At 38.4% G+C, this 16152-nt stretch overlaps 1 pseudogene; it reads left to right on the forward strand.

Annotated features, from left to right (window-relative positions):
• Window positions 1–14056: 14056 nt before the first annotated feature.
• LOC143398302 (protein tyrosine phosphatase domain-containing protein 1 pseudogene) lies at window positions 14057–15116 on the forward strand (annotated as a pseudogene).
• The last annotated feature ends 1036 nt before the right edge of the window (window positions 15117–16152 follow it).

Genomic DNA, 16152 nt, shown 5'->3' on the forward strand with positions numbered 1-16152 from the left:
GCATCTATCGAGATGATCATATGGTTCTTATTTTTAAGTCTATTGATGTGGTGAATAACATTTATTGATTTCTGTATATTGAACCAGCCTTGCATCCCAGGGATGAATCCTACTTGATCATGGTGCACAATTTTTTTGATATGTTTTTGAATCCGATTCGCCAGAATTTTATTGAGGATTTTTGCATCTAGGTTCATTAGAGATATTGGTGTGTAGTTTTCTTTCTTTGAAGTGTCTTTGTCTGGTTTAGGAATCAGGGTGATGTTGGCCTCGTAGAATGAATTTGGAAGTTCTCCCTCTTTTTCTGTTTCCTGAAATAGCTTGAAAAGTATTGGTATTAATTCCTCTTTAAAGGTTTTGTAAAACTCTGCTGTATACACATCCGGTCCTGGGCTTTTCTTAGTTGGTAGTCTTTTGATGGTTTCTTCTATTTCCTCAATTGATATTGGTCTGTTTAGGTTGTCTATATCCTCCTGACCCAATCTGGGCAGGTCATATGACTTAAGAAATTTATCGATGCCTTCACTATCTTCTATTTTATTGGAGTATAAGGATTCAAAATAGTTTCTGATTATCTTCTGTATTTCTGAAGTGTCTGTTGTGATATTGCCTTTTTCATCCCTTATGCTAGTAGTTTGATTTCTCTCTCTTCTTCTCTTCATTTCCATGGCTAAGGGTCTGTCGATTTTATTTATTTTTTCAAAGAACCAACTTTTAGCTTTGTCAATCTTTTCAATTGTTTCTTTTGTTTCGATTTCATTAATTTCAGCTCTGATTTTAATTATTTCTGGCCTTCTACTTCTTTTGCTGTTGTTTTGCACTTCTTTTTCTAGGATTTTCAGATGAAGTATGAGATCATTTATTTGTTGTTTTTTTTCCTTTTTTTAAGGAATGAACTCCAAGCAATGAATTTTCCTCTTAGAACTGCTTTCAATGTGTCCCATAGATTCCGATATGTTTTGTCTGTGTTTTCATTTATCTCTAAGAATTTTTTAATTTCCTCCTTGATGTCTTCTATAACCCATTGATCATTCAGTAACCTATTGTTCATTCTCCAAGTGATGCATGATTTTTCCTTCCTTCTTTTATCGTTGATTTTCAGTTTCATTCCATTATGATCAGATAAGATGCATTGTATTATGTCTACTCCTTTATATTGTCTAAGAGTTGCCCTGTGACATAATATATGATCTATTTTTAAGAAGGATCCATGTGCTGCTGAGAAAAAAGTGTAACTGCTTGATGTTGGGTGGTATATTCTATATATGTCAATTAAGTTTAGGTTATTAATTGTGTTATTGAGTTCTATAGTTTCCTTATTCAACTTTTGTTTGGAAGATCTGTCCAGTGGTGAGAGGTGTGTTGAAGTCTCCCATGATTATTGTATGGTGGTCTATTAGACTCTTAAACTTGAGAAGAGTTTGTTTGATGAACATAGCTGCACCATTGTTTGGGGCATATATATTTATGATAGTTATGTCTTGTTGGTGTATGGTTCCCTTGAGCAGTATGTAGTGTCCCTCTTTATCCCTTTTGATTAATTTTGGCTTGATATCTATTTTATTTGATATGAGTATGGACACTCCTGCTTGTTTCCGAAGTCCATATGAGTGATATGATTTTTCCCAACCTTTCACCTTCAGTCTATGTATGTCTTTTCCTATCAAATGCATCTCCTGAAGGCAGCATATTGTTGGGACTTGTTTTGTGATCCATTCTACTAGCCTGTGTCTCTTAATTGGTGAGTTTATGCCATTAACATTTAGAGTTATTATTGAGATATGGGTTGTTCTTCCAGCCATATTTGTTTATTTACGTTACTTAACATGCTTTGTTTTCCTCTTTGATTATCCCCCCCTTTACTGTACTACCTCCCGCTGTTGGTTTTCATTGATATTTTCCATTTCCTCTTCCTGTAATATTTTGCCGAGGATGTTTTGAAGAGATGGTTTTCTAGCTGCAAATTCTTTTAACTTTTGTTTATCGTGGAAGGTTTTAATTTCATCTTCCATCCTGAAGCTTAATTTCGCTGGATACACAATTCTTGGTTGGAACTCATTTTCATTCAGTGTTTGAAATATGTTATTCCAGGATCATTTAGCTTTCAGAGTCTGTTGAAAGATCAGCTGTTATCCTGATTGGTTTACCCCTAAATGTAATCTGCTTCCTTTCTCTTGTAGCTCTTAAAATTCTCTCCTTATTCTGTATGTTGGGCATCTTCATTATAATGTGTCTAGGTGTGGATCTCTTATGATTTTGCACATTGGGCGTCCTGTAGGCTTCTAGGATTTGGGATTCTGTCTCATTCTTCAAGTCTGGGAAGTTTTCTCATATTATTTCATTGAATTGATTGCTCATTCCTTTGGTTTGGACCTCTATACCTTCCTGTATCCCAAGGACTCTTAAGTTTGGTCTCTTTATGTTATCCCATATTTCTTGGATGTTCTGCTCATGGTTTCTTAACAGTCTTGCTGAGCTGTCTATGTTATTTTCAAGTTGAAATACTTTGTCTTCATTGTCTGATGTTCTATCTTCTAAGTGTTCTACTCTGCTGGTAGTATACTCAATTGAGTTTTTAAGTTGGTTTATTGCTTCCTGCATTTCTAGGATTTCTGTTTGTTTGTTTTTCATAACCTCTATCTCCCTGTATAATTGATCTTTTGCTTCTTGGATTTGTTTATGTAATTCATTGTCGAAGTGGTCGAAGTGGTCTTTCATTGTCTGATTTTGCTGTCTAATGTCTTCCTTGAGACTCCAGATCATCTGAAGCATGTATATCCTGAATTCCTTATCTGACATTACATCTGCTGCAGATATTACCTCTTCTAAAGTTGAGTTGACCTGCATTGCTTGTGGTCCTTTCTTTCCTTGTCTTTTCATACTGTTCACGTTTCTTTCTGCTTGGTGAAACTGTTGTTATTGATTTTCCCCCCTATATGTTTATATTACTCTTGTATAGTTGCAAAGTCTCCCTCGCAGGCACTGGCAGTGGCTCTGACCCCTACTCCAATTGGGGCAATGTGCCTACCACGCCGGCAGGCTGTTGGGCCTGTTCTTTCGGTGGTCGCAGGTCCGCCTACCTTGCAGGCGCGGGCGCCAGCTCTGACCCTCTGCAGGCCGCTGGGCCTGTTTTGCCGGTGGGTCACAGGTCCGCCTACCTTGCAGGTGCGTGCAGTGGCTCTGCCCCTCCACGGGCCGCTAGGCCTTTCTGTCTGTCAGTTGCAGGTCTGTCTACCGAGCAGGTGCTGGTGGCAGCTCTGCCCCTCCCCCAACGGGGCGATGGCGGGCCACTGGGCCTGTTCTGCCGGTGGGTCGCAGTTCCGCCTAACTTGCAGGCGCGTGGGGCAGCTGTGCCCCTCCGCCGGCTGCTGTGCCTGACCTGCCGGTGGGTCGCAGGTCCGCCTACCTTGCAGACGAGGGGGGCGGCTCTGCCCCTCCGTGGGTTCCTGGGCCCGTTCTGTTGGTGGGTTGCAATTCTGCCTAACTTGCAGGTGCAGGGGGCGGCTATACCCTTCCGCAGGCCACTGGGCTTGTTCTGATGTGGGTCGCAGTTCTGCCTAACTTGCAGGCGCGTGAGGCAGCTGTGCCCCTCCGCTGTCTGCTGTGCCTGACCTGCTGGTGGGTCGCAGGTCTGCCTACCTTGCAGGCGGTTGGGGCAGCTCTGCCCCTCTGCGGGTTTCTGGGCCTGTTCTGCTGGTGGGTTGCAGGTCCCAGAACCATTCTTAATAGCTGGCTTGGTGGCACTGGCCTGTAATTCCTACAGCTTGGGAGGCTGATACAGTAGAATTGCGTCTTCAAAGCCAGCCTCAGCAACTGTGAGGCACTAAGCAACTCAGTGAGACCCTGTCTCTAAATCTCAGATCTCATTCTTATTACTTGGTGTTAAGTTCATTGTGGGAGCAAATGCATTTTGTGTTTGAATTTACAGGGTTAACTTTTTCAAAATCTGTGCTGCTTCTCCCCACAGGAGCCAACTGAAATATACCTGTGGTTGATCTTTGATAGCTGTTTTATGCTACTTCCTCAGTGGTGAGCAGACCACTGATGTTAGTATTCACTGTGGTTCCCAGATCCAAGGTGTATTTCTTACCAACTCATTGGTAGAGAAATTTTACTTCACCCCTTAACAAGAGAAAAGAAGCAAAAGGCAGAATTTTTGCTTCTACTTCATCAGAAGCACTGAGTTTGTATCCTAAAGTAAAGATTTGCAATTCTTCATTTAGTGACAGAACTTTTGCTTCCCATAAGAAGAAAGTTTCAGGGCTTTGCTGTTCTCCCCCAGCAGTTGTCAATCATCACTTGCACTCTGTGACATCAAATGATTTCCTATGCTTCTTCATGTGGTTTCCTGTGCTTCTCCTTGTGGTGAGCTGTCAGTGGAGCCCCAGGAAGAAGATTCTGTGTATGAGCATAAAGTACCCTTTTGTAATGTGTCTCAACTATTCCAAACTGACAAGGTAGCCCAAACATCCTGAAAAATTCATTAGAACTTTATCTTACATCCTATTTTTGAAGTGAATTGTCCATCTTGCAAATTGGATTACTCAGGTGACTCATAACTTCAGTTAAGAGAATAACCTGAAACAGAACAAGGTATGATTTTGTAGCTTATCTACCTTTAAATGCTGCCAGAATTTTTCTCATACTAAAATATGACTAATGCTGCACAAGAAATAAATACACCTGACTAATATCCCTGAAGACTATATGTATTTTATATATTTGTGTATACACACACACACACACACACACAAACAAACATACAGTTTCCTTGAAAAAATTGTAGGATATTGAAATTAGTTGTAAACATATAGAATTGTATATATCATAACCCTGTTAGATTTATCTCAAGAATATAAGGTTTAAAAATCAATGTGACGTACAATATCAATTGAATAAAGGAAATATATATCTTTTTATTTATGATCTTTTGAGTTTTGAAAATGTATCAATTTGCTTTCATGGAGAAGGAGTTTGATTTTACTTTTAATACTGCTGGAATAATAGACAATTCATGAGCAAAAATATAAAAGGTGATTCATGCTACAAATCATATACAAAAATAAACCAGTGAATGAGAGAGTCAAGCCAAGACTATAAAAACCTTTGTAGAAAACATGGGTGTAAATCTTCACAGCCTTGGATTTGGTAATCTGAAGCAAGAAATATGATACCAAAAAATGAAGCAATAAAACAAAAAGTGGATCAATTCAACTTCATTAAAATTGAAATGTTTCCTATTTCAAATGACAATATTCCCAAATGTCATAAGCAATACATAGAGAAAAACAACACACTTTATGGAGAGAATTTTCCAAATCATGTATTCTTTAAGGAACTAGTATGCAAAGTACATAAAACCTATTACAATTCAACAATAAAGAGACAAATAAACTACTTAAAACTAAGCAAAGAAATTGAATTGAGAAGATAGAAGATGGTGGATTAGTGTGAGGCAGCATTTCTCTTAGCTCAGCTACCCAGAACTCAGACAGAGGGAATCCCATGTCTCCCCAAAGATTAGAGTGAAAAATCCTGTGTCTTGAGGGGTAGACTGCCCTAGCTGAGACTGCATGACTCACTAATTGAAAAAACAAACAAAACAAGACAAAATCAAACACCAAAAGCCTCTCAACCAGAGTTTATCAGTTTATCTTGAGATAAAGCCATTTGGGGATTACAGTTTGGAGGAGCCTATGGAAACTGAAACCCAGATCCATGAGTTTGCCACTAGGTTGGTGTGTGCCTGTCTGAGCTTAGCAATCTTGGGGAAAGTCAGAAACTGGGAGCATTTTGCCCAGGGAAAGACAGGTTAGAGATGCTGAAGAGAGCCAGGCTCTTCCCTCTCAGTCCAGAGGAAGGTCCAGCACTCACTGGGTACCTGGGCCCACTCAGGTTGGCACTCCCTGGGTCCTTGCACAAACCTTATCCCTGACTCCCTCCCTCTTCCAGCCCCCACCAGTCCCTTGGTTGCCCCCTTGGCATCATTCCAGCACCCATCAGGGTCCTCTAGATACCCAATTCCCAGTTTCCCAAACTCTCCATAGACCCCAGACTAACCCATCTCTTGCAGCGTGGCAGATGGCCTACAGGTGTCAGTGCTTGCTCTTGATTCACCCAACAGAATAGCTGCCCTGATGTGGCAGGGCCCCACATGCCTCTTAGCTGCCAGGTTCAGCACAAAGCTCTGCAAAGGGTACACAGAATCTGGCACCCAGGCCTCAGGACTGGCTGGAAGACAAGTGCCTGACCAGGAATTCAAAATGGTGGTGGCAGGAGAGATTGAGTTGGGAGACTAAATGAGAGACCAGGAATTGTGGGGTTTGCAGGTGATATCAGGGGCTAAGAACAGGTTTCTATACCACACAAGTGGAACCCAGAGGAGATTCCTGAGGTGCAGTCTTCCAACACGGACTGGCAATTGCTGGGCCCTGGAGATGTGCGGACATAAAATCTCCAGACCAATTGGCACACAGCAAAGAGACTACAGCGAACCTAGCCTACATCCCACCTCCAGGAATTTTGCCTCCAGAACTAACCCTCCCACCATACCAACCCCAACCATTCTGAGGATAGAGTTAAAATCAAACTCTAGACATTGCTGCTGAGAAGGGAAATTGAGAAACTTTTTGAACTCCAATAAAATCAATTGTTTAATTTTTCAAGATAACCATTTTTTTTTCTGTCATATTTCTACCATTTTGAAACCAAGTATTTTTTATATATCAGTTTATTGAGAACTGGAATGTCTGAATAATATGTTACAGTTTGGTTGTGTATTCTTTTCTTTTTACTTTTTTAAAAAAAAATCATTTCATATATATATATATTTTTTTTTTTTAACCCCTTTCCCTAGATTCACTTTAATCCTAACCAACCTCCATTAATTCCTCTTTCACTATTTCTATCATTTTTACTTCTATCTTCTGTCCTCTACCTCATAAACATAACATCCTACACCACTTCTATTCTTTCTTTGGCCACCATTTGAAATTATAAACCCTTTTGCTAACTTACTGTTTATATCATAGACAATAATTGAACACATAATTTCTGCTCATTGCAACAAAACTGTAGACATCTTTAATGGAATTATTTGGTTTAAAGCTGTATACTGTTTCCATTGGGTGCTCTTAATATTGGTCTCTCCCTTTAAAGGCAAAGAACTGGAAACCCCCAGGGATAGTATAAGTCTACAGGAAACAAATGGTATTGGCTTATGTTCACACTGCTAGATGGGCAGACACATGAAAACACAGAAAAACTAGGTATTAATGAAAACTAAGATGCTCCAATAATAAAATCCATTGACAGCACTGTAAAAGAAATGTCAGAGGTGGAGTTTGGAATATGTGTAATTAAAGCAAACCGTGATTTGAAGAATGATGTAAGGAATAGAATCAGAGATAAAGTTCAGGAGGTGAAAGATCACATCAATAAAGAGATATCCTAAAAAGAAATCAAGCAGAAATCCCAAAATGAAGGAATCAACAGATCAAAATAAAAATTTAATTTAAAGCATAATGAACAGACTAGATCACTTGCAAGAAAGAGTTTCAGGCAATGAACATGAAATATATAATGTTGAAAATAAAATTGACCATGCAGAAAAAATGGTAAGAAATCATGCAGAGAACTTCTAAGAATTATGGGATAACATACCAAGACTGAGATTAAGATTTATCAGGATAGATGAAGGCACAGAGATACAAACCAAATGAATGCACAATCTTTACAATAAAATAATATCAGAAAACTTCTCAAACCTAAAGAATGAAATGGAAAATCAAATACAAGAGACTTTTAGGATCCTAAATGTACAAAGTTAAATCCAACCCATATTAAGGTATATTATAATGAAAATGCCTTACATGCAGTATAAAGACAGAACTTTACAGGCTGGGAGAGAAAAATATCAGATTAAGAAAATATCAGATTAAGCATAGGTGGAAAATAATTTTGATCCCAGCTGATTTCTCAACACAGACCCTCATGGTTAGGAGGCAATGGAATAATATATACCATGCTCTGAAAGAAAATGGATGCCAACAAAGAATTCAATATCCAGAAAAATTTAAGCTTTGGTTTAAAGATGAAATAAAAGCCTTCCATGATAAACAAAACTTTAAAAGAATTCACAACGAGAAAGCCTATATTACAGAATATTCTCAACAAAATATTCAATAAAATGAAATGAAAAAAAAAAGAAAAGCAGCAAAGGGATAATCTACATTAAATGAATAGTTAATCAAAGGCTAAACTAATTTAAATTAAACATGAGAAATGATAAAAATGTCCAGGAATACATATCATATCTCAATATCCTTGAATGTTTATGGCCTAAACTCATCAATCACAAGACATAGACTTGCAGATTTATTACAAACAAGATCCAACAATATGCTGTGTTCAATGGACACACCTCATAGACAAAGACATCCATGTACTGAAGGTGAAAGAATGGAAAAAAAACAAAACACCAGATCCTTTACCCAGATTATGTAAACAAGTAGGAGTTTCTACCCTCAGATACATTAAAGTGGACCTAAAACCTAAGCATATTATAAGGGACAAAGAAGAATATTTCATACTGCTTAATGAAATTATACGTCAAAAAGACATAAATTGTAATGGTAAATATTCATGCTCCACTGAAGCATCTATGTACATTAAACAAACCATTCTCAATTTCAAGAATGAAATAGACCACAATACAACAATACTTGGTGACTTTTGCTTTTCCTTGTTTTTTTTTGGTATTAAGGGTTTAACTCAGGGGCACTTGACCACCAGCCCCATTTTATGTTTTATTTACAGACAGGGTCTCACTGGTTTGCTTAGCACCTTGCCAACATCATTATCAATGGAGAAAAATTGAAATCATTCCCTCTCAGAACTGGAACAAGACAAGGATGCTCTCATTAACCACTTTTATCCAACATTGTCCTTAAATCTCTAGCCAGAGCAATTAGACAGGAGAAAGAAATTAAAAGTATAGAAAATAGAATAAGAAGAACTAAATCACTATTTGAAAGAAATAAAATTCTATAATTAGAAGATCAAAAAACTTCCACCAGAAAACTTCTAGAACTAATAAAATGAATTCACCAATATAGCAGGACATAAAATTAACACCCATAAATCAAATGCATTCCTATACATCAGTGATGAATTCACTGAATGATAAATTAGGAAAACTACCCCATTCACAATATCCTCAAAAAAGTGGTAATCAATCTAACAAAATATATCAAAGACCTCTACAGTGTAAACTACAGAACACTAAACAATTAAATTGAAGAAGACCTTAGAACATAGAAAAATCTTTCATGCTCTTGGATGGGCAGAATTAACATTGGCCATACTACCAAAAATGTTGTATTGATTTAGTGCTATTCCTACTAAAATGCCAATGACATTCTTCATATAACTAGAAAAAGCAATCATGAAATTCATTTGGAAAAATAAGAGACCCAGAATAGTCAAAGCTATGCTGAGCAAGAAAAGTGAAGCAGGAGGCATCACTATTAGACCATAAATTATACTAAAGAGCCATAGTAACAAAAATGGCATGGTACTGGCACCAAAAACCAACACAAGACCAATAGTAGAGAATAGAAGAAACAGAGACAAACCCACATAAATACTAGACAAAGGAACAAAAACACATTGAAGAATATATATAGCTTCTTCAACAAATGGTGCCGAGAAAACTGGAAATCCTTGTGTAGCAAAATGAAATTTAGATGCTTATCTCTCATCCTGCACAAAACTCAACTCTAAGTGGATCAAGGACCTTGGCATTAGACTAGAGGCCCTGTGCCTAATAAAAGAAAAAGAAGGCCCAATTCTTCACCATGTGTGCTATGTATCTGAATTCCTTAACAACACTCCTAAAGCGCAAGAGTGAAATCAAGAATCAATAAATGGGATGGAATCACACTAAAAAGATTCTTCACAGAAAAGAAAACAATCAAGAATGTGAAGACAGAGCCTACAAGAAGGGAAGAAAATTTTTGCCACATGTAACTCAGATAGAACATTAATATCTAGGATTTACAAAGAATTGAAAATACCTTACCTAGAAAAAAACTCCAAAACCAAAACCAAAAACACACACAAAAAAATCCCAATAAATAAATGGGCAAAGGAACTGAACAGGTATTTCTCAGGAGAGGAAATATGATCAGTCAACAAATATATGAAAAAAATGGTCAACATCTCTACCAGTTGGAGGAATGCAAATTAAAACTATATTGAGGTTTCATCTCACTCCAGTCAGAAAGGCAATTCTCAAAAATATGAGGAGCAGTAAATGTTGGTGAGTATTTGAGGAAAAACGTGCACTCATACATTGTTGTTTTGACTGCAAATTGGTAAACCCACTCTTGAAAGTGGTATGGATATTTCTCAGAAAAGTTGAAATGGAACCACCATTTGATTCAGCTACCCAACTCTTGGTTTATACTCAAAAGACAAAATGAGCATACTACAGTGACTAAGCTATGGGAAGCCAGTCGGAAAGACCATGCCTTCCAGTCCTGAAGCATGAGGCTCTGGGCAATCTTTGTGGCATGGGTGTTGACCCAGCTGGGATAGCAAGGTCAGTCTTCAGGTGTAGGTGTACCCCTGGGGTTGAGTTACACTCACCTGCTCCCTTGTAGTCCTACCCCTTCTGCCCTTTCATGGATAGAACTTTCTAAGAATTCACATTCCTTGACTATCGTTTTTTATCACTGGGGAACTATCTTGACAAAATTATTTGAAAAAGTAAAAACCATTATGAGCCAATGTACTCATTGCCACCTTATTTCTGTTAACCATTCTATGTAAAATAGTAATCCTGTTGTCCTCTAAATTCCTTTTCCTGTGTTTTTTTACAGTATTTATTAACATCTGAAATTTGTTTATTATTAGTCCCTCTCAGAACTCCTAGCATTTAAGCCCCAGGAGAGTTTGCCTACTTTGTTCAGTACAATATTTTCAGTTGATAGTTGTTAAATGAAGAAGTACCTCCAAATATTCTGAAAAAATGGAATTATTCTCAAAATTATGATTTATTCACTTAGTATAATAGTGTGAAACTATTAGGGACATTTTAAGAATAATAACATGGAGAAGTATAAACCATGAAATGATAAATTTAAAAAAGAGAAATAAATTCTTATGTTTACACAGTCATGCAACACATGATTTTTGATCCACACTGGATGGCATATATAATGGTGGTACCATAAGATTACAATGGAGCTGAAACATTCCTCTTGCTTAATGACATAACTACATCATAGTATACCACATTACTCATATGTCTCTGCTGGTAATGGAGGAAACAATTCTAGTGTCTTGCCAGTCTTATAAAAGTATAGCACATTAAATTGTGTCTAGTACATAATGCTTAATAATGATAATAAAGACTCTGTTACTTGTTTATGTATTTACTCAACTATACTTCACCATTATTTTAGAATGTTTTCCTTGTACTTATTAAAACATCTATTGCATATTTATCGGTGCCAACTAATATGCCAAAGTTTAAGAAAACACACTATAAAATAGGTATCCTCCAAACTAAAATTACTAGTAATTTTCCAGGCTTATATTTATGTGATCCTAAAAGCATTATGACCATCACTTTTAAGAAAAAAATAATTAAATGTGTCCAAAGACTTGGCTTTTCAAATCATGCTAATCTGATTAAAAAATTGGACACTGGTAACCTAAAATAATAATAAAAATGATCAGCAAACAAGTCAAATTTAATTGGTGGTTTATGTATTCTATCTGATTTTCAAAATTATTATACAAACTGGATTTGCTTTGCATGTAATAATTTTGCTTTGTACTTGCCTTGTACAATATCATTACTATTGTCTTTTGGTGTTTTGCAGAAGTGCCACAGCTAACAAAACAACCTGGGTTAATTTCAGATAATAAAGTCTCACCTACAGGAAATATAAAATATAATGCTGACCTCAGTACTAATACTGACCCCAATTAATGGAAAGGGATAACTGTAAAAATTATAGACATTAAAGCTAAAACTATTACTTCCACTTCAAGAGTGGTGAAGTACCTTCTCAATGTTTTAAACCAAACCTTGGAGACTAAAGCCATAGAATTAAAATGAGTAAGGAAAGAGCTACCAATAAATAGGCCCTTGCATTCTAAAGTCATCCAGGATCCAGAGAATGACAGAACCCCACTAAATGTTGTGCAAATCTGGTGAGTCACCTGATGTCCTGATCTGGGCGATCTTGAAGATCCTGACAACAGGCAGTCAACCAGTATACATAAGGCAAGAGGAGGATTATTGAAGAGAGAAATGTCCCTGATACTTCCATGGGAAGTCAGGTTTGGTCAGCAAGACCCTGACCCTTCCTGGCAGACAGACAATCAATCAAGAAGAAGACAAAAGGCTTTTCACAAGTTCCCAAGAGGGACCTTAGAGGAATCTCAGGTGACCTTAATAGTAGATAGGAACAAGATCAATTTTTGACCCGTTTGCTCTTAAACACCTATTGGAAAAGTATAACCAAAACACAGTCAACTTGAACGTATCAAAGGAAAGAAGGTTCTTTAAGAATATCTTCTTTTAATATAACATGAGATGCACACTTGTGTCAGCCCTTCCAAAAGTAAATAGAGAGGCTATAGAGAAAGAGGTCTGATGCCTGAGTGTCGGATAAGAACCATCAAAAGAGACTGTGCTAAAATCATGTTTTCCCTGAATTAATTTAAGTCTAATCATGATTTATTTTTTTAAATCCAAATTCTGAGATGTGTAAAGGCAATTAAAAGTATTAAAGCTTACTTGCTAAACTTTTGGTTATAACCAGTATTAAGACTAATCTCTGGTAAGTATATATCTTCCCTATTGTTCAACCCTTGCCCTCAGAATCTTCTAATAAAGTCTGCATCTTCAAGATTACAACAATTATATGTTGAAAAGATGGCAACATGCCGCAGTCTGGCTGGGCACAATTCAGGAGCCACTTGTCAAAAGAAACTAACTTTATTTTTAGAACCACACAAGATAAACAAAACAGCTCCTCAGGAAAAAACCCTCAGAGCCCAACTGCCACCACCATCTTCCCACAAGCCACACACCCCTACAACCTCTTCCTCCCCCAATCCTCCTGCTCTTGAGGCCGATTGGCTGGGTCACATGGGCGGAGCCAAAAAAGTCCCTCAATGAGCAGCTCCGTGGTCTGAAAGGGCAGGGAAAGAGCCCAATGAGCATCACCGCAGAGGAGCCAATCAGCTAGATGTTGCTGGGGCCGCTGTGAGCCAATCATCAGCTGGCAGTCTTAAAGTTTGCTGGGGCCCCTTCAGCTCATCAGCTGGCAGTCTGAAAGTTTGCTGGGGCCCCTTCGGCTGTGGCTCTCAACAGCAACACAAAAATTCTAACCAATTTCCACAACTGAGGCCAGTGTTTCTGTCAGTTCATGGAGAGGCCACAAAGGAGGGACTGAACACCACCAAGAACAAGGTGAGGAGCTCACAGTGGGTCCTCCCCCATAGCCGCCACTTGAGATGACAGCACACCAACTGGCCTCTTGACTGTACCTACTGAGAAACCAGATAAAAAAGGACTGGAGAGTACAGAGGGCCATTCCAGAGACATGTATAAACAGAGATTTGCAGGTATGTGGCCTACAGAGGAGTATGTTGTCTATGTACTGGGCTGGACTTGTCTTCCCACCCTGACCAGTAGGGAGTGTCCTGGGAGGTCTCCTGTAGACCCTAAGAGGTAGCACCTCCATGGTAGCTGGCCCTGCCTGTCAGCCTGAGCCTCTGGGCCCTGGATGATGAGTGAGACCATTGGCTCAAAGGTCTTTGGATCCTGACAGTGACAACAAAGCTTCAAAAGAGACTGCCAAGGCTGCAGGAGTCTTGCCTCCAAATGAACAACCATATTCCATGTTGGTGAATAATAATGGGTTTGCTGCAGATATGAAAGGAAATTCAGAACATCCAACCCCAAAGTACACAAAAGTGGGAGGGTGAGTTCAGGCATGTCATCCCTGAACACTCATGTGTCCCATGGCCTGTGATGGTACAGCATGCAAATGTGAGAACCCAGTCTGCTGGAGTGAACAGGAGCAAGCCATTGAGGGTGTTTCCTTATCCTGCATCACTGACAATACAGGAAGAAAAAGTAGCCATTTATTGTCACCTAGGGCTCAGCCAAACAGGTGTTTTAATAGCATGTTATTTAGTTTTTGCAACAAAAATGACTGCTGACCAAGCAATTATATTTGTGCAGGCCAAGTGACCCAATTCCAAACAAACTAGAAGACAACTGCTGTGTGTTCAGGAAATTACTCACTTTCTGATTCCTCTCCCACATTATTTTCTATTGCTGTGATCCCAAAGCACATACTGTCACATTAGTCTAGTATCTAATTTGCCAGCATCATCAACTTCATGGTTATGAGTCATGACTTCTGAAACACAAGCCCCAAATTGTCCAGTGGGTGTGAAAACAGACCAGTGGTGATGAAGGTCATGGTGAAAGGTCCTGAACTCTCTGCTGAAATTGAGAAGACCATGTCTGAGATGATGACAATGTGGCAGGATGAAGAGTTAATGAAGCACAAGAGTGAGGTGTCAGATCCATTTAACCCTACTGCAGTGGTGGCAGAGTTTGAGAAATTGGATGATTCTTTCCACTGAGCAAGAGTTTGACTCCCTTTGGAAGAGGCAGGATGTCCAGTGACCCATCTGAAAAGGTGATTCAGGTAAAGTGACTCAGAATTAAAGAGGAACAAAACTCTCCTGGAGCAAGAGGAGGCATCATGTCTGCCCAGGACATGCTGGGCCACAAAGTCCAGCAACAGAAACCCATTGGACATTGTTGACACTCACCATCTCCAGAACTAGAGTTCCAGAGGAGGCATTGGTTAGTATAACATTTTCTTTCTGGAGTCACTCTAAGTGTGGAGGTTTGAAAAGACTCAAGGCTGATGAACAAAAAAGTGGTGACTTTTTTTTATAGGAGAGATATTCTAAAGGAAGTACAATGAAGTAGAATCCTCTCTGTGGGTATTTCACATTCATGCAATCCTGGGGGACAAGTTACAAAAATTTTTCAAATCTCCATAAGGATCTAAACCCTTCTTACCCAGCAAGTGGCCCTCTGTCATTGTAAACTGCACAGTGGTTGCTTGGAACCCAGGTTCTGCTGAGAAGGAGGAGGAGGACATACTGCAACTACCCGGATTCTGGCTTCAGTCCCTAGACACAACTCTGGTTTGAAATCAATATGTCAGGCCTAAATATCAAGATAAAATTTCTGTTCATCTGTGAATGAGCTGAAGTTTGTGGAGCTACTTTTTCTCATAGCACTTTATTTTGAATGCTATTGGCTTCTGCTAAAAATGATCATTCTTATTTGAGAAAATTATTTGTTTTCTAATATCCTTGAGCTACAACACAGTCTTGAAAAATTGCAATAAAGTTGGTGCCACTTTCTTTTATTTATTCAACTGAATTAATATTGTTGTATTCACATTTTAAGTATGTGTGTTTATCTTAATTCTTTTTGACATTCCAGAAAAAAATAATTCCAAAACAATTATTTTCTTGATAGGACTTTTCCTAGAGATTTTACCAAATAGATAATTTTAGGAGTAAAATTTACAGTGTATGTATCCCACTGGAAAGTCACAAGGTTCTTAAGCTGTTGTTGTTTTTTTTATAGATACATTTTTAAAGGACTTCTAAAATCGTTGTTTGAAATTTCTTGGCTTTTGTTTTTATAAATGTCTCAGAGTTTCAAAGTGTATTATTTTTCAAAGCCATTTAGTTTTACTTTAGTGGATAGGCTGTAAAGTGACTGGATATTTTTATTTTTTTGGTACCAGGGATTGAAACCAAGGTCGCTTAACCACTGAGCCACATCCCAGCCATTTTCTATATTTTATTTAGAGACAGGGTGTGGCTGAGTTGCTTTTGTTGAGGCTGGCTTTGTACTCACATTCCTTCTGCTGGAGACATTTGAGCTGCTGGGATTTCAGGCATGCACCACTGCTCTGGGCTATGACTGGGAGTTTTTCCTTGTAAAAAGTGGACTTGTTCTTTGTCCGGCTTCCAGATGGCCTTTCCAGCCTGGGCTGTTACAGGAGGCAGAAGCAAGTCTCAACTCAC

This window comes from Callospermophilus lateralis, chromosome 4 (genome assembly GCF_048772815.1).
Source record: "Callospermophilus lateralis isolate mCalLat2 chromosome 4, mCalLat2.hap1, whole genome shotgun sequence".
NCBI classification, from domain to species: Eukaryota; Metazoa; Chordata; class Mammalia; order Rodentia; family Sciuridae; genus Callospermophilus; species Callospermophilus lateralis.